Source organism: Triticum urartu, chromosome 3 (assembly GCF_003073215.2).
Source record: "Triticum urartu cultivar G1812 chromosome 3, Tu2.1, whole genome shotgun sequence".
Taxonomy (NCBI): Eukaryota; Viridiplantae; Streptophyta; class Magnoliopsida; order Poales; family Poaceae; genus Triticum; species Triticum urartu.
The window spans coordinates 490025231-490040880 of NC_053024.1; positions in this window are offsets into that span (position 1 = coordinate 490025231).

Sequence of the window (15650 nt, forward strand, 5' to 3'; positions counted from 1 at the left end):
CTGGCTGGGCCCGTTCTGCTGCCTCCGTCCGAGCGGTGTTGAGCCAGGCCGTGTCGTCCTCCGACGAGGAGAGCGGGCGCCAACCAAGCCAAGCTCGCGATGCTACCTGGGCGACGTTGCAAACTGCCCAGGGCCGCTGCAAGACGCTTGAGGCCGAGCTGCAAGGCCTGCGCGACGAGCTCGCCAAGGAGGTGCACAGCCGCCAGGAGAAGGAGAAGGAGATGAAGGCTAGGGAGGCCGCCGCCAAGGACCGGACGCCAAGCTTGATGACCGCCACAGCCGACTGGAGACGCTGGAGCGGTCGCTGAAGGCGGAGAGGACCGAGCTGGACGCCAAGGAAGGTCCTGACGGAGGACCGGGTGGCCTTCGCGGAAGCTGGAGAAGAAGGCTCGTGGCATACTGAAGACGCTGTATGAGAGCGGCCTGGAGGAGCCGTTGGCTGGTGGGAGGACGGCCCCGCCAAGCTGCTCCCCTTCCTGGTTGATGCGCTTGAGGACGTCGCGACGGCCTTGGCCCCACGGTCGAGGCCGAGGCGCGTGCCCTGTCTTCTGCGGCGCTGACGCATGTCCTCAGCCATGTCTACCTGCGCGACCCCAACGTCGACTTCGACAGCCTGCTGGAGCCCGTGAGCGGCGACCGTGCCGCTGCCGCCGCTGAGGCCGTGAGGCCGAGCGAGGTTTTGCTGGGGAAGTTCCACTCCCCCAGCGTCCTGCCCGGGCGCGGTGCCGCCGGCCTTGCGAGCTCAGAGGCGAAGCCGTCCAGCGTGACTCCACCACCGGTGACGGCATTTACTGGGAGTGATCCCTTCACGACTTCCATCCTGTTTTATTCCTGCACATGCACCATGCCTCGCGGAGGCGTTAAAACTTGTGTTGGCGTTGTGGAACAATCTTATGGCTTGTAATATTTGCTTTGAATTTCCTGGAATTTGCATTTTCCTCTCCTACTTGCTTACGCTCTACGTCGGCAGGGCCCGGCCCCGCGCGTACCTCACCCAGCGTTAGCCCCGACCGGAAACCAGGACGGGACTAAGGAGTGAGGGGCTACGTGGCAAGTTAGGCTCCTGAGTCACGATGCTCAGGAGTCCCCCTCTCAGGAGTCCCCCTTGACGCGCGAGCAACAAGTAGGGAAGGGGGGAGCGAGGAGTGGATTGATCGTTCTACATCGGCAGGGCACGGCCCCGCGCGTACCTCACCCAGCGTTAGCCCCGACCAGAAACCAAGGACGGGACTAAGGAGTGAGGGGCTACGTGGCAAGTTAGGCTCCTGAGTCGCGATGCTCAGGAGTCCCCCTAGACGCTCAAATGGGTTTCGTACCTTGGCTCCGCTCGGGGAGTGGCGCGCGACGACCAGGTCCAAGGGACCTGGCTGGGTGGCGTGCACTCGGGCGAGGCCCGGGCGTAGCCCCCGTGTCCAGCCCCCTCGCGCGGCACTCCCGAGGGGAGGCATTGCGATGGTGCCGGACACTGAGCTCTGGGCTCCCTGAGGTTGGTACGGTCGTGGGACTCCCTCAGTTGTTTATCACCAGCGCGGAGCATAGCGCTTCCGTATCTGTACGGGCATAGCCGCTCCTCGGCACTGTCATCAGCCAGCGCGGAGCATGGTGCTTCTACTGGTGCGTGGGAGGGGGCTCCCCTCCGGGAGGAGCCCCCGGGGCGTGTACAGCCCCGCCCTAACACGTGGTCGGCACGGTAGGGCTAGGAGAGGTGTATCTGGGCACCCGTGAGCTAGTGCGGGACTCACGAGGCCCTATCTTGAGGTGGGTTGCGCCTGGCTCTGGACCTTTATCAATTGGTGTGTTCCTGCAGGGTTGTTAGAATGCAAATGCTCTACGTCTTCAGGTCCCGGCCCTCGAGCGAGCTCAGCCGCCACTGGTATGACAGGTCGCAATGCCGTGGGTCAAGGCCAGGGGGTGAGGGCTGGAGAGCCAGTAGGAGCCCATGAGTCGCGATGCTCAGGTACCCCCCTTTTAACGTGCAAGCGCTTTGCATGATGACAAGCGGTAGGTGGTAATTATGGGAATCAGATTAAGCGTGAAAGAACAACTTCACCCTAAGGTAAATGCTGGAAAGGCAACTGCCACTGGGTCGGGCCCGAGCAGCATGGGGATGATGCAGCCCAAGGGGCGCCCCCAACAAGGTAAGTAAAGAGCATAACCAAAATGGATACATGCCGCGGGGACGGACCCACGCGGCCTGGGAATGGTGCAGCCCTGTGGGCGCTCCCAGCTGAAAGTAGAACTCTGAAAGATGTCACCTGGTGCTGTTGAAGATGAAGCGATGCTGAGGAAGTGAGTGATGTGCGGTGAAGACGTCGGCCCTCATGAGCCCCCAGGCCCAAGGGCCTCTGGAGGCTCCGGTGGCACGTGCAGGTCTTCGGGGACCATCGCCACCTCCGCCAGGACCGTGCGATGCCTGCCCTCCTGAGCCTCTAGAATGCTCCTCAACAGGCGCTGATGTGCAGCTACCATGCTCGGCAGGCCGAAGGGCATGCAAACGTAGCTGTGAGTTGGTCCCTCGCAGCTCCCTACAGCCGAAGGCCATAGGCACTCCTGGGACGCAGCTCAGTTGAGCCCTGGTACGTCGACGCAGACGCGCAGTCCTCCATCCTCGCCTGGATGTGGGGCCACGACAGGTAAGCGGCAGCTGCCGCGCATGACTCTGGACTCTTGTAGCTCATGGGTGTTCCTTGCGATGAACTCCTGGGGGTTTGGTCTCCTTTGACTTGTACCTTCCTGAGGGAAGCGTGCTTGAAAGCACCCCTCCAAGTGGTGCCCGAGCGCCTCCCCCATGACCTTGGCAAGGTCGGCGGCTCTCCAAGAGAGAGCCCCCGAGCCTTGCCTGAGGAGGGCGCCGGGCACGCCTTCCTATGCGTGAGGGGGTGGCGCTCCCTGATCGGGCGCGAATCCTGACGCGATACCTCCGGAGGTGCCTGCCTCCTTGTGGCTCGGGCCAGGTGAGGTCTTCTTCTTCTTGAGGGTCGCCTCGGGAAGCCTCCCGCTCCCGTGATCTGGGTCTTCGATTGCTGCAGCTTGGAACGCACGCTCAAGCAAGCACACTGCGTCCCTTTCTTCACAAGGTACGGTGATGACTCCACCGCTTCCTGGCATCTTTAGGACATTGTAACCATGGTGAGTCACTTCCATAAACTTGGCTAGGGCTGGGTACCCCAAGGATGGCATTGTACGGCAGGCGGACGTGAGCGACATCGAAGTCGATGAGCTCGGTGCGGTAGTTGTTGCGTTTCCCGAAGGTGACCGGAAGGCGAACCTGCCCAATTGGAACAGTGGAACCATCGGTGACTCCTGAGAAAGGCTTGGTCGGCTGAAGCTGGTCATACGGCACTTGGAGATTGTCAAACATCTCGACGGACAGGACGTTGAGTCCTGCTCCGCCATCGATGAGGGTCCTCGTGACCTGCACGTTGCTGATGACTGGGGAGCAAAGCATCGGGAGGACTCCGGCCGTTGCCGCACACTTGAGTTGGTTCGCGGAACTGAATGTGATCACGCACAAAGACCACCTGAGAGGGCGCGTGGCCTCAAGCTTGGGAAGGACTGCATTCACCTCGCGAGCAAACTGCTTGAAGATGCGTTGTGAGGCTGGGGCCTGGGCACCACCCAAGATGCAAGCAATTGCACGCGGCTCTTGGAAGCCCCCAGCCCCATCGTCTTGGTGTTGGTCTTTGTTCCTCCTTGGTGGAGGCGGTAGAGGAGGGAGGCCCGCGTTATCGTGCGGGTGGCCCTCACGAGGCTGGTCCCTCCAGCCTCCCTCGTGAGGATGGTCCTGCCGGTGGTCCTCGCGAGGGCGGTCACGCCATCCCTAGCAAAGGCCACGGTCTTCCCATCGTCCGCCGCCTCTTCCTCCTCCTCGGCCATAGCCCCTGTCGTTGCGCTCTGGGCATCGGCTGATTCGCCCATCTCGCACAGCTCTGAGCTCTTGACATTCGTTGGTGTTGTGGGTGTGGAGGTCGTGGTACACGTAGTACCGTCCGCCCTTGGATGACTCGGGCTGGTCCCTGCCTCGGTTGGTGTCTGGTTCCGCTGCTAGCACGGCAGCCCCCTTGCGCTTCACGTCTTTGGCCTTGGGCTTCTTTTCTTCTGGGTCGGCTGCCGGGAGCTCGAGGAGGGAGAGACGCCCTTCCTCAGCCCTGGCGCACTTGGTCGCCAAGTTGAACAGCTCCAGGGATGTGCACAGGTCTTCATGGATTGCTAGCTCTTCCTTCGTCTTGACGTCGCGTACGCCGTCGGAGAAGGCTGAGATGATAGCTTCTTCAGTCACCTTGGGGATCTTGAGGCGAGCGTAGTTGAAGCACTGGATGTACTTCTGCAGGGTTTCTCCTGGCTGTTGCTTGATGCGGCGCAGGTCGCTCACGGCCGGGGGCCGGTCGCGTGTGCCCTGGAAGTTGGTGATGAAGCGGGTGCGCATCTCGCTCCAGGAGGAGATCGTGTCGGGAGCCAGGTTCAGGAGCCAGGTGCGGGCGCCGTCCTTGAGCGCCATGGGGAACCAATTCACCATGACCTTTTCATCTCCGTTGGTGGCTACGATGTCCAGCTCGTAGAGCTGCAGGAACTCCGCGGGGTCCACTGTGCCATCGTAGCGGGGAGGGAGGTCAGGCTTGAACTTGCCTGGCCATGTGACGCCGCGCAGCTCGGGGGTGAAGGCGAGGCAGCCCACCGTGGCCACCGGCGCCCTTTGCTGGTGCTGGACTTGTTCTTGCGGGTCACCACGCACCGCCACTGGGAGCAGCGCGGGGTCTCGTCGTGGAGGCTTGGGGCACGATCTTGGCGTGCCGGCGCTGGGAGCGCGCGAGCACCTTCCAGGGGACGTGGGATCTCTTGGCAGCTCCCTTCTTGCTGCGCAGGCGCTGGACGTGGAGGGTCCCGCCCTGGGGCTGCGCGCCTTGGAGCCAAGGCACCTTCTTGGGGAGGAGGCGGCGGAGGCGCCTCCTGATCCTCGCCCCCTGCACGGGATGGAGGGCGAAGCAGCGAGAGGGACCGCAAGGGGGAGCCCCCTGCGGCACTGACGAGCTCGGTGATGCGGGCGAGCCAGTCCTCATAGAGGTCGTCGACGGGGCGATAGTGCAGGAGCTCCCGCGCCAAGAGCAATGAGGCGTGCGCATCCATGGGTGCGCGACGGGCGTGGGACGACGAGCCAGCTGGAGTCAGTGACGGGGTGGCGGTGCAGCCATCCGCCGCACCGAAGGATGCTCGGATGAGGCCTGCTGCTTGTTCCCCGCCGGGCCGGTGGCGGCGTTGGCGGCGGGCAACGGGGAACGACGTGGGAGGCTGCCGACGGGCACCGTCTGGGCGACGCGAGTGGCGCGAGAAGCCTGGCGCTCGGTGCGAGCCCGACGAGCGTCAGCCATGGACACGACGGAAGATCACACGCGAACAGCGGAAGAAAGATTCTGGCGCACCCCTACCTGGCGCGCCAAATGTCGGATTTCGGGTTCCGACAGACCCTTGAGGTTCGAACACTGGGGTGCGCGCGGAGATCTCTCCCCTACCGATCTACGTCCGATCCTCTCGTGCAAACTAAGATGAAAATGATGAACAACACAAGAGACACGAGGTTTATACTGGTTCGGGCCACCATTGTGGTGTAATACCCTACTCCAGTGTGTGGCGTGGTGGATTGCCTCAGGGGCTGATGATGAATAGTACAAGGGAAGAACAGCCTCGCGAGAGGTGTTCTTGAGCTGGTGCGATGAACTGCTTGGGTGAGTTCCGTCGCCTCTCTTTCTTCTGGGTGTCCCCCCTTCCTTTGTGGAGGCTAGCTGAGGGAGTCCTGGATTAGGGGGTCTCCGGACAGCCGGACTATCTCCATTGGCCGGACTGTTAGACTATGAAGATACAAGATTGAAGACTTCGTCTCGTGTCCGGACGGGACTCTACTTGGTGTGGAAGGCAAGCTAGGCTTTTGAACACTACGATCAGCAAGCAGCAAGCGGGGGAGAGTCAAGTCAAGTACAACACAGGACTGACGGGGTGGGGCGCGCCAAAGCAACCCGGGACCCCGGAGGGGTCACTACAAAAGCGCTGGCGCCTTCTTTTGCAATACGTATATGGATATCTCCTCCTTTTTAACCAACCTTATGTAACCCTAACCCTCTCCGATGTCTATATAAACCGAGGGGTTTTATTCCGTAGGACAACAATCACAACATACAATCATACCATAGGCCAGCTTCTAGGCTTTAGCCTCTCTGATCTCGTGGTAGATCTACTCTTGTAACATCCATATCTTCAATATTAATCAAACAGGACGTAGGGTTTTACCTCCATCAAGAGGGCCCGAACCTGGGTAAAACTTCGTGTCCCTTGCCTCCTGTTACCATCCGGCCTAGACGCACAGTTCGGGACCCCCTACCCGAGATCCACTGGTTTTGACACCGACATTGGTGCTTTCATTGAGAGTTCCTCTGTGTCGTCGCCGTTAGGCTTGATGGCTCCTACTATCATCGATAGCGATGCGGTCCAGGGTGAGACTTTTCTCCCCGAACAGATCTTCGTATTCAGCGGCTTTGCACTGCGGACTAATTCGCTTGGCCATCTGGAGCAGATTGAAAGCTACGCCCCTGGCCATCAGGTCAGATTTGGAAGTTTGAATTACACGGCCAACACCCGTGGGGACTTGATCTTCGACGGATTCGAGCCACAGTCGGGCGCGCTTCACTGTCGCGATGCGTATGACCTAGCTCTGCCGCCGAGCAGTATCCCAGAAGCCGCGTCCGCATCAGCTCCGACCCTTAGTTCGGAGCCAACTGCACCAATCGAGGACGGGTGGTTAGACACCGCCTCAGGGGCTGCAGTCTCAACGGCGATCGAGCCGATCACCAGCATAATCCTCTGCGCAGCCCGTGACTCCAAGGTGCCGGACTCCTTTTCTGACTCTGAACCGCCTGCGCCCCCGCCAATCGAATCCGATTGGGCACCGATCATGGAATTCACCGCCACAGATACCTTTCAGCACTCGCCCTTTGCCGACATTCTGAATTCACTAAGGTCTCTCTCTTTGTCAGGAGAGCCCTGGCCGGATTATGGCCAACATGATTGGGATGCAGACGACAAAATTCGACGCCCACCCACCACCCACTTAATAGCCACTGTCGATGACTCAACCGACATGCTCGACTTCGACTCCGCAGACATCAACGGTATGGACGACGATGCGGGAGGCGAAGAGGAACCACTGCCCACAGGGCGCTGGACGTCCAATTCATCATATGACGTATACATGGTGGACACACCAAAGGAAGACGACGAGGAATGGAAGGATGCACCGAAGGCTTATTCCCTCGAGAAGCAGTCAAAGCGGCGGCGCAAGCGCCGCCCCAAATCATGCCTCGCTAGAAATAACGATAACACAGACCTAGCGTTGGAGTAGGGCGAACCACTGCCGGACCACGGCAATACGGAGAATCAAACCGAACAAACCAATTCTGTCAAAGATAATAGTCCGGACGACACAACGCCGGACAGGCACCCGGAGCAGCAGAATGCCGTCAAAGGCTTGTTGCCACCGCGAGGAGTCTGAAAAAGCAGCAGCAAAGGCTTAAGGCTGCACAGGACACACTCCAAATCAGATGGAGTAAAGTACTCAACACAGCAGCGAAGTACGGCGACAATCGCCCCACCAAGAGCTACCCAAAGCGGAAGTTGCTACCTGAATTCGATGAGGAGGCCTCAGACCCCTCACAACCAAAAATCAAAACAGCCACCTGGCCAGATAGACAACCTCACGGCCAACATAGAGCGGCAAACAATGCCACCCACAAGACAATACGCGATTCACGCGAGGGCTTGCACCAAAAGGACAGCGCAACCAGATCCATCTATGGACCACGCAAGCGCGCCCCAGCGTCTGGATCGAGGACTATATCCTCCACATCCATATGGCTCGAGGAGATGATCTCCACGCCATCAAGTACTTACCGCTCAAACTCAAAAGGCCAGCTCGTCATTGGCTTAAAGGCCTCCCCGAAAACTCCATTGGAAGCTAGGCAGAGCTCGAAGACGCTTCTCGGGCAAACTTTCAAGGGACTTATGTCCGACCTCCGGATGCGGATGATTTGAGTCATATAACCCAACAGCCCGGAGAGTCAGCCCGAAAGCTTTGGAACAGGTTTCTTACTAAAAAGAACCAAATTGTCGACTGCCCGGACGCCGAAACCTTGGCAGCTTTTAAGCACAGCGTCCGTGACGAATGGCTTGCCCGACACCTCGGCCAAGAAAAGCCGATAACAATGGAAGCATTAACAAGCCTCATGACCCGCTTTTGCGCGGGTGAAGACAGCTGGCTAGCCCGATGCAGCTCCAGCGACCCCAGTACATTTGAAGTTAGAGATGGAAACGGGAAATCACGGCGCAACAACAATAACAAACGCCGGAATAAAAGAGACAGCACGAAGAGCACGGCAGTAAATGCCAGATTCAAAAGCTCTCGGCCAAGTCAGCAAAAGCCGCCCCCTAAAGGCGCCAGAGACGAACTGTCCAGCCTAAACAAAATTCTGGACCAAATATGTAGGTCCATAGCACCCCTGGCAAACCAGCCAATCATACCCACAGAGACTGTCGGGTCTTCAAGCAGTCCGGCAAGCTCAACGCCGTACACAAGGGGGAGGATACACAAAGCGAAGATGAGGATGAGCCTCTCAAGGAAAACACTGGGGAACAAAAGAAATTACCACCAGAAGTCAAAACAGTAAACGTGTTACACATGATCAATGGCAGAAACAAAACGGCACTCCTAGAAAAATACGCCTGAAGGCCTATCACCGCGGAGTCCTGCCACTGGTCGTCTCAACCGATCACTTTCGACCATCGTGATTACTCAGCAAGTGTCCAGCGTGCAGGATGGGCAGCCCTGGTATTAAACCCAATAATTGACGGATACCACTTCACACGAGTCCTGATGGACGGTGGCAGCAATCTAAACCTGATATACCAAGATACAATCCGCGAAATGGGGATAGACCCAACAAAAATTTGCCATAGCAATATTACCTTTAAAGGAGTAACGCCAGGCCCAGGGGCTCATTGCACGGGCTCCCTGCTACTAAAAGTTATATTCGGCTTCCCCGATAACTTCCATAGCGAACATTTAACCTTCCACATCGCTCCGTTTCAAAGTGGCTATCAAGCACTACTCAGATGCGAAGCTTTTGCTCGCTTTAACGCAATACCACACTACGCTTCCCTCACACTCAAGATGCCCGGTCCACGTGGCATCATTACAGTGAACGGAAGTATTAAGCGATCTCTGCGCGCCGAAGAGCGTGCGACTGCCCTGGCAGCCGCAAACTAAAAACGGCCTCACCAACTAAAGCATTTAGCAGGTCGTCACGACCTCGGACACGATTAGACGAGTCTGGCGCAGCCATATGCAATTTATACCGGATCAATGATCACACCCCTATTACAACTACATGGGGCTCAACGTGCGCAGACAAGCGGCAATTCTTACTTACCTTGAATTATACATGATTTCTTTAATAAACTATCTTTTTGCACGACAACTTTTTCACCTAAGCTCCTCTCTTTTACAAATTATCATCATGCTACACCCGTCCAGGATACGGCACAACGGAGACACGGGCGCAGGCGTGCAACAGTGACCCGCTCCAAGGATTCTTTTCAGATTAAGACCCTGCATAAACCTTTTTTACTATCTCTTGTTGATACATATCCACCGCATTCTCAGCACAGTTGAGAAGTATGCTGGCGTCTTGGCATGTGGCCACGTCAGAATAATGCACGTACTTGGACACAAGGGGCTTCTTACGAAGGGCACTATTTGGGCCCGGTTTATACCATAAAGACCGAATACCTTAGGGAGTGTTCGGCGTCGCGAGTTTGGCCTTATATGCATCAGCTCCGAATCATTGTCTTTGGTTAAATGTTGGGTTTTCTCGGCTCCTGTGTTTTGGTGCCTTATGTTCCGCTTTACCGGCTAAGGTAGCACCAGGAGAACTACTACGATTGTGCCCTGGTTCATCCGGACGAGCACCTCAGTAGAGAAAGCCGAAAACTGACAATCATGATATAGCGTGAGACTGGTCAACCACTCGGTGACCTATCGGAATGTTAGAATTCCTCCGCCTTAACGAAGGGCCGTTTCCCGGCCAGGCATGTACGCACCCCGCGATCGGGAGAGTGCGGAGCCACCAGGGGCTATCTAGTAGCCCCACTGTCAAACTCCTATGGCTAAGTGAAAGTGTTAAAGCATTATAGTCTGGTTGCCTCGCTCGCTACGCTATCACCTCCTTAATAGGACCAAGACGTTGGGTTAAGTGTGAACACGCGTTTTTTGTGAGCACCCCCGCATTTTATGCGTGGGGGTTGAAGCCGACGATTGCAATCTTTTAGGTTATACACAAGTATACATAAACGGCCGCACAGGAGGCATCATACTACTTTCAGGCAAAAGTATAAAAATAACCTTATAAAAAATTCATAAAAGCATTGTGCTTACAATGAGAATACATATCACTCAAACATAATATTTTTCGAGCACTGGGCCTCTATCAAACGAGCACCCTCGAGAACCTCCTCGAAATAGTGTTCGGCAGCCACCCGGCCTATGGCCGAACCCTGCGCCGCAAGAGTGGTAGCGTTCATCTCCGCCCAGTATGCTTTAACACGGGCAAGGGCCATCCGCGAGCCTTCTATGCACGCCGACCTCTTCATCGCATTAATGCGCGGCACCGCATCAAGGAACTGCTGCACTAAGCTGAAATAGTTGTTCGGCTTTGGCCTTTCCGGCCATAGCTGATCCACAACGGACCTCATGGTGAGTCCGGACAACCTATTCGGTTCGGCCCGTTCGGCTAGTTGGTCAGTCAATGAAAGCGGACGCTCTGGAACGTGGAATTGCGTCTAGAACAGCTTGTCCACTTCACGATTTGTCTGACCTTGGAAGTACTTGGCTGCATCGGCAGCTCGCCGCCAAATCCATATACGCATCTGCCGAACTCCACAGCCGATCTAGAGGGGCATACCGGGGATCTCCGAACTTCCTCCGTAACATGAAGGGTTTCCCAGCCACAATATCCCCGGCTTCCCGCAGCTCCTCCTTCTTCGCTCTCATAGCAGAACGGGAGTCTTTGTCTGCCGCCGCGGCCTTCTCAAGGTCCGTTGCCTTTGCTCTATTTTCTTTCTCAAGGATTCGGGAACGGTCGGCAGTGTCTTTTAATTCTACGGCCATCTTGGCCATCTTCTCCTAGCTCTCGCAATGTGCGGCCTTCTCAGCTTTCAACTCTTCGATCGCCTTCAAAGCAACCACATTACTAATCCTCGCTTGTTCCTTGGCTCGGGCAAGTTTCGCCCGCAAGGCTTCCACGGTGGTAGCTCCATCTGCAGTCACAAGATATTACAGATACTGGCATTATGCTGCTCTTACTATGTGGCGTTCACCGGTTAATAACACTTACCCTGTGCCTCGTCAAGCCTCTTGTTAACAAGCTCGATGTCGGTGTCTGCCGCATCCAGTTGCCATTTTAATTGGGCAAACTCCCTAGCCCGGCTAGCCACCGGAGCTTCCACCACCTGCACATAGAGGCAGTTTGGTTATTGCCTGGGAATATGATCCCCTGTTCACCGCCGTTCTCGACGACAACCAGAGTCTCAGGGGCTACTATCTACACAGGGCACACCTAACATGTGCAGTACTATCACATATTATCTCACATACCTCAAAGCCTGTCAATAGACTCATAAAGGCTTCATGTAATCCGCTTTTAGCGGACGAGATTCTCTCCATCACCGTACCCATCAGCGTACGGTGCTCTTCTGAGATGGCCGCTCGCCCTACTAACTCCCTCAGAACATCCGACTGCACACCAGACGGTGCCGGACTCTTTCGTATGCTCTCTTCGGGAGCCAGACACTGGGGACTTTGGGGGTCTACGGGATTATCTTCTGGCCTCACCGGATCCGGAGAGGCCCTCCGCAACGACACTTCGGGGTCGCCCGCTTCTGGATCGGAGGAGTCCGGGGGAGGTGTTTCACTCTCCATCATCTCTGGAAGAAGATCCCCCGAAGACGAGCTCATTTGAGAGGGGCTGAGGCCCGAACTGCAAGATAGATGCGGTGGTTATTTTCTCAGAGGAAAAAGATAGCATACCCTTACTATTAAAATATTTTGGATCGCTTACGACTCGTTGGAGGGCTGATCCCCCCGCGGACTCTGTGCGGCAAAAACACCCCCCAAGGCAGGACCCTCAGTGGGAGACCTCTTCTCCCGTTTGGAGGCTTCGGCTTCCAGATCCTCGGAAGCAGTCCTTTTCCTCCCCCAACCGTCCTCCTTCGTGGAGACGCTCGTTCCCTTGGTTGGAGCGGATAGCGATGGGGGCCCGTGTCTGCCCGTATTATCTCCCTCGGTATCTTCCTTCAAGGGCTCCGGGCAAGGTGCGACCTCGAGCATCTTCTCCAATACCGGATTTTCCAAACCCTCGGGGAGGGGGGCCAAACACCGAATCATCTTCGCCTTTGTTAGCCAGTCCTGGTCAAAAAGCGAACTCTCAGAAATAACTTCGAATAAAAGACAGCGTGTTCGGCTAGGGGATTTCTTACTTGTTCGGCAGCGCGGTTACTGCTCAGGCCCACGTCCTCGGTGATATCTGGACATTCCACTTGAGGTCCGAAGAATGACTTGTACATCTCCTCGTGCGTCAGGCCGAGGAAACTTTGAATGGCACGTGGTCCCTCTGGGTTGAACTCCCACAAGCGCAGGGGCCGGCGTTTGCAAGGCTGGACTTGACGAACCAGCATAACTTGTATTACCGCAACCAAATTAAAATCTCCCTCGAAGAGATCTCGGATGCGGCTTTGCAGTATAGGCACATCCTTGGCTGGACCCCAGCTCAGACCCCTGCTAATCCATGACATCAGTTGTGGTGGGGGGGCCGGGCGGAAAGCAGGGGCAGCCGCCCACTTGGCACTTCTGGGATCCGTGACGTAAAACAACTCCCGTTGCCATAATTCGGACACCTCTGGAAAGGAACCTTTCGGCCATGGAGCTCCTGCCATCTTGCCTATTGATGCACCTCCGCACGCTACATGTTGCCCCTCGATCATCTTGGGTTGTACTTCAAAGGTCTTGAGCCACAGGCCGAAGTGAGGGGTCACATGGAGGAAGGCCTCACACACGACAATAAATGTCGTGATGTGGACAAAGGAGTCCGGAGCTAGATCGTGGAAATCTAGCCCGTAATAGAACATCAAGCCCCTGACGAAGGGATCCAGAGTGAGGCCTAGACCTCAGAGGAAGTGGGAGACGAACACAACATTCTCGTTGGGTTCGGGAGTAGGGACGACCTGCCCTCGAGCAGGCAGCCGATGCGGAACCTCGGCGGTCAGGTATCTGGCCTCCCTCAACTTCTTAATGTCCTCTTTCGTCATGGCGGAGGGCATCCATCGGCCTTGAAGGATGGATCCGGACATGATTGAAGATCCAGAGCACCTAACTTGGGCTTTGGGTGTTAGAACTCGAGGCGGGGGAAGGGTTTGGTTGAGCACGAGAGGGAAAAAGCGAAAACCTTGTCCCCATATAAAGAGGGTGAATATCAAGCGTCCTCTCGGTAGCCGTTTGGGACTTGCCTATAACCTAGGAGTCCTAGACACGGTTGGGTTGCCCACGACCGAATTAATGAGAATCCCGTAATTAGGGGAACACGAACTCTGCTTCGGCAAGGCGTGTCAAGAAACCGCCTCGCGTTATGTGTGGAGCTGGTTAAGAGAAATGGTTCGAATAATCACCGGGCAATGACATGACGTCATGCTGTCAAAACAAGCCAGCAAATTAGATCTGTGAAAAAATTATTCTCTCTGCAGTGGAATGTGGAACTTATTTTGCAGGGTCGGACACTATCCTTGTATTCAAATTCTTCTGTGATGTATTCGGAGAAGGAACCGGCCTTGCAATGCCGAAGACAACTGCGCACCGGACTCATCGTCATTGAAGCCTGGTTCAGGGGCTACTGAGGGAGTCCTGGATTAGGGGGTCTCCAGACAGCCGGACTATCTCCATTGGCCGGACTGTTAGACTATGAAGATACAAGATTGAAGACTTCGTCTCGTGTCCGGACGGGACTCTACTTGGCGTGGAAGGCAAGCTAGGCAATACGTATATGGATATCTCCTCCTTTGTAACCGACCTTGTGTAACCCAAACCCTCTCCAGTGTCTATATAAACAGAGGGGTTTTAGTCCGTAGGACAACAATCACAACATACAATCATACCATAGGGTAGCTTCTAGAGTTTAGCCTCTCTGATCTCGTGGTAGATCTACTCTTGTAACATCCATATCTTCAATATTAATCAAGCAGGACATAGGGTTTTACCTCCATCAAGAGGGCCCGAACCTGGGTAAAAATTCGTGTCCCTTGCCTCATGTTACCATCCGGCCTAGACGCACAGTTCGGGACCCCCTACCCGAGATCCGCCGGTTTTGACACCGACACTAGCTCTATTATAGGGGCCCTGGGCCTCTCCCCGAATAATTGAGTGGGAAGGGCGCCAACAATTTGCCATTTTGAAGGGGAACATCTAGTACAAGTTATCCTGACCAAAGGTGGTCTTCGGCTGCCAAAAGTACTGGTGATGACGCCGTCTTGGGCTCCATGGTGACATCCGTCCTGCCGCTCTGCTGGTCTTGGTCTCGTTGCACCGAAATGGCAACCTTTGCCTGATGCCTTGGCATGTGCTTGCCCCCTTTGCACCAAAGGGGAAACAAGGACCCTGTGCAGGCCGGCGCCCGCCTGGCCTTGATCGTCATGGCTTGCGTCATGAGATCCTCGCGAGGTACCCTTGCATTGATCTCTCCGCCTCCTCGCGAGCCTGCCTAATGAGGCTGCTTCTGAGGAAGCTTCCTGTCGTCCGCCCCGCGAGGCTTGGCCCCTCGCGAGGGTCTTGAGCTTGAGCTGATGAAGATGGGCCGCGCTGGGCCCCCGCTTGAGCCACGCCGTAGGCCGCAGGCAGGCAAGTCTGGGGACCCCCGTTCCCAGAACACACACAGCAGCACGGCCGACCACGGGAGGCGGGAGTAGGCGGTCCCGCTGGCGCTGCTTTGGCGGCCGGAGCAAGAAGATCAGAGATTGAAGAAACACAGCGGCCGTTGGATTGACATCCAACGGTTATGTCTGCTTGAATCGTTTGTTGACGTATATAATAACTAAAAAATCTTGCATACGCGTCAACTAAATAGGCCCACAAGTCAGACCACTCCCTCTTTTTTTAATAATTTATATATAGCTCATGGCAACTTCTTATGAAATTTATTGCAGTCGTTTTTTTGGTTAGCCAGGGCCAATTTCGCATATTTCTATGGGTTCCAAACTATTTTTAATACCGAAATGTCCAGCCAGATTTAAAGTACTTTGAAGATATATTTAAATTAGGTTAATGCCGAGTGAAATAGGAATCTGAAAATGTAATAAAATTCAGAAATTATAAAGTAATTGTCAATTTGTCATCTGTTTTTATATTTACAACCCATTTCATATTACTTTCAAGATTTGTAGGCGTCTTGAAAGAGTTGCAGCCCATCAGGGCGTAGAAAAATAAGTAGGCCTGGATTGGGTATTCTTCAGAAAAAATAAACTGGGCTCATTTTCACAAAGAAAAAATAGCTGGGCTGGTCACATGGTGA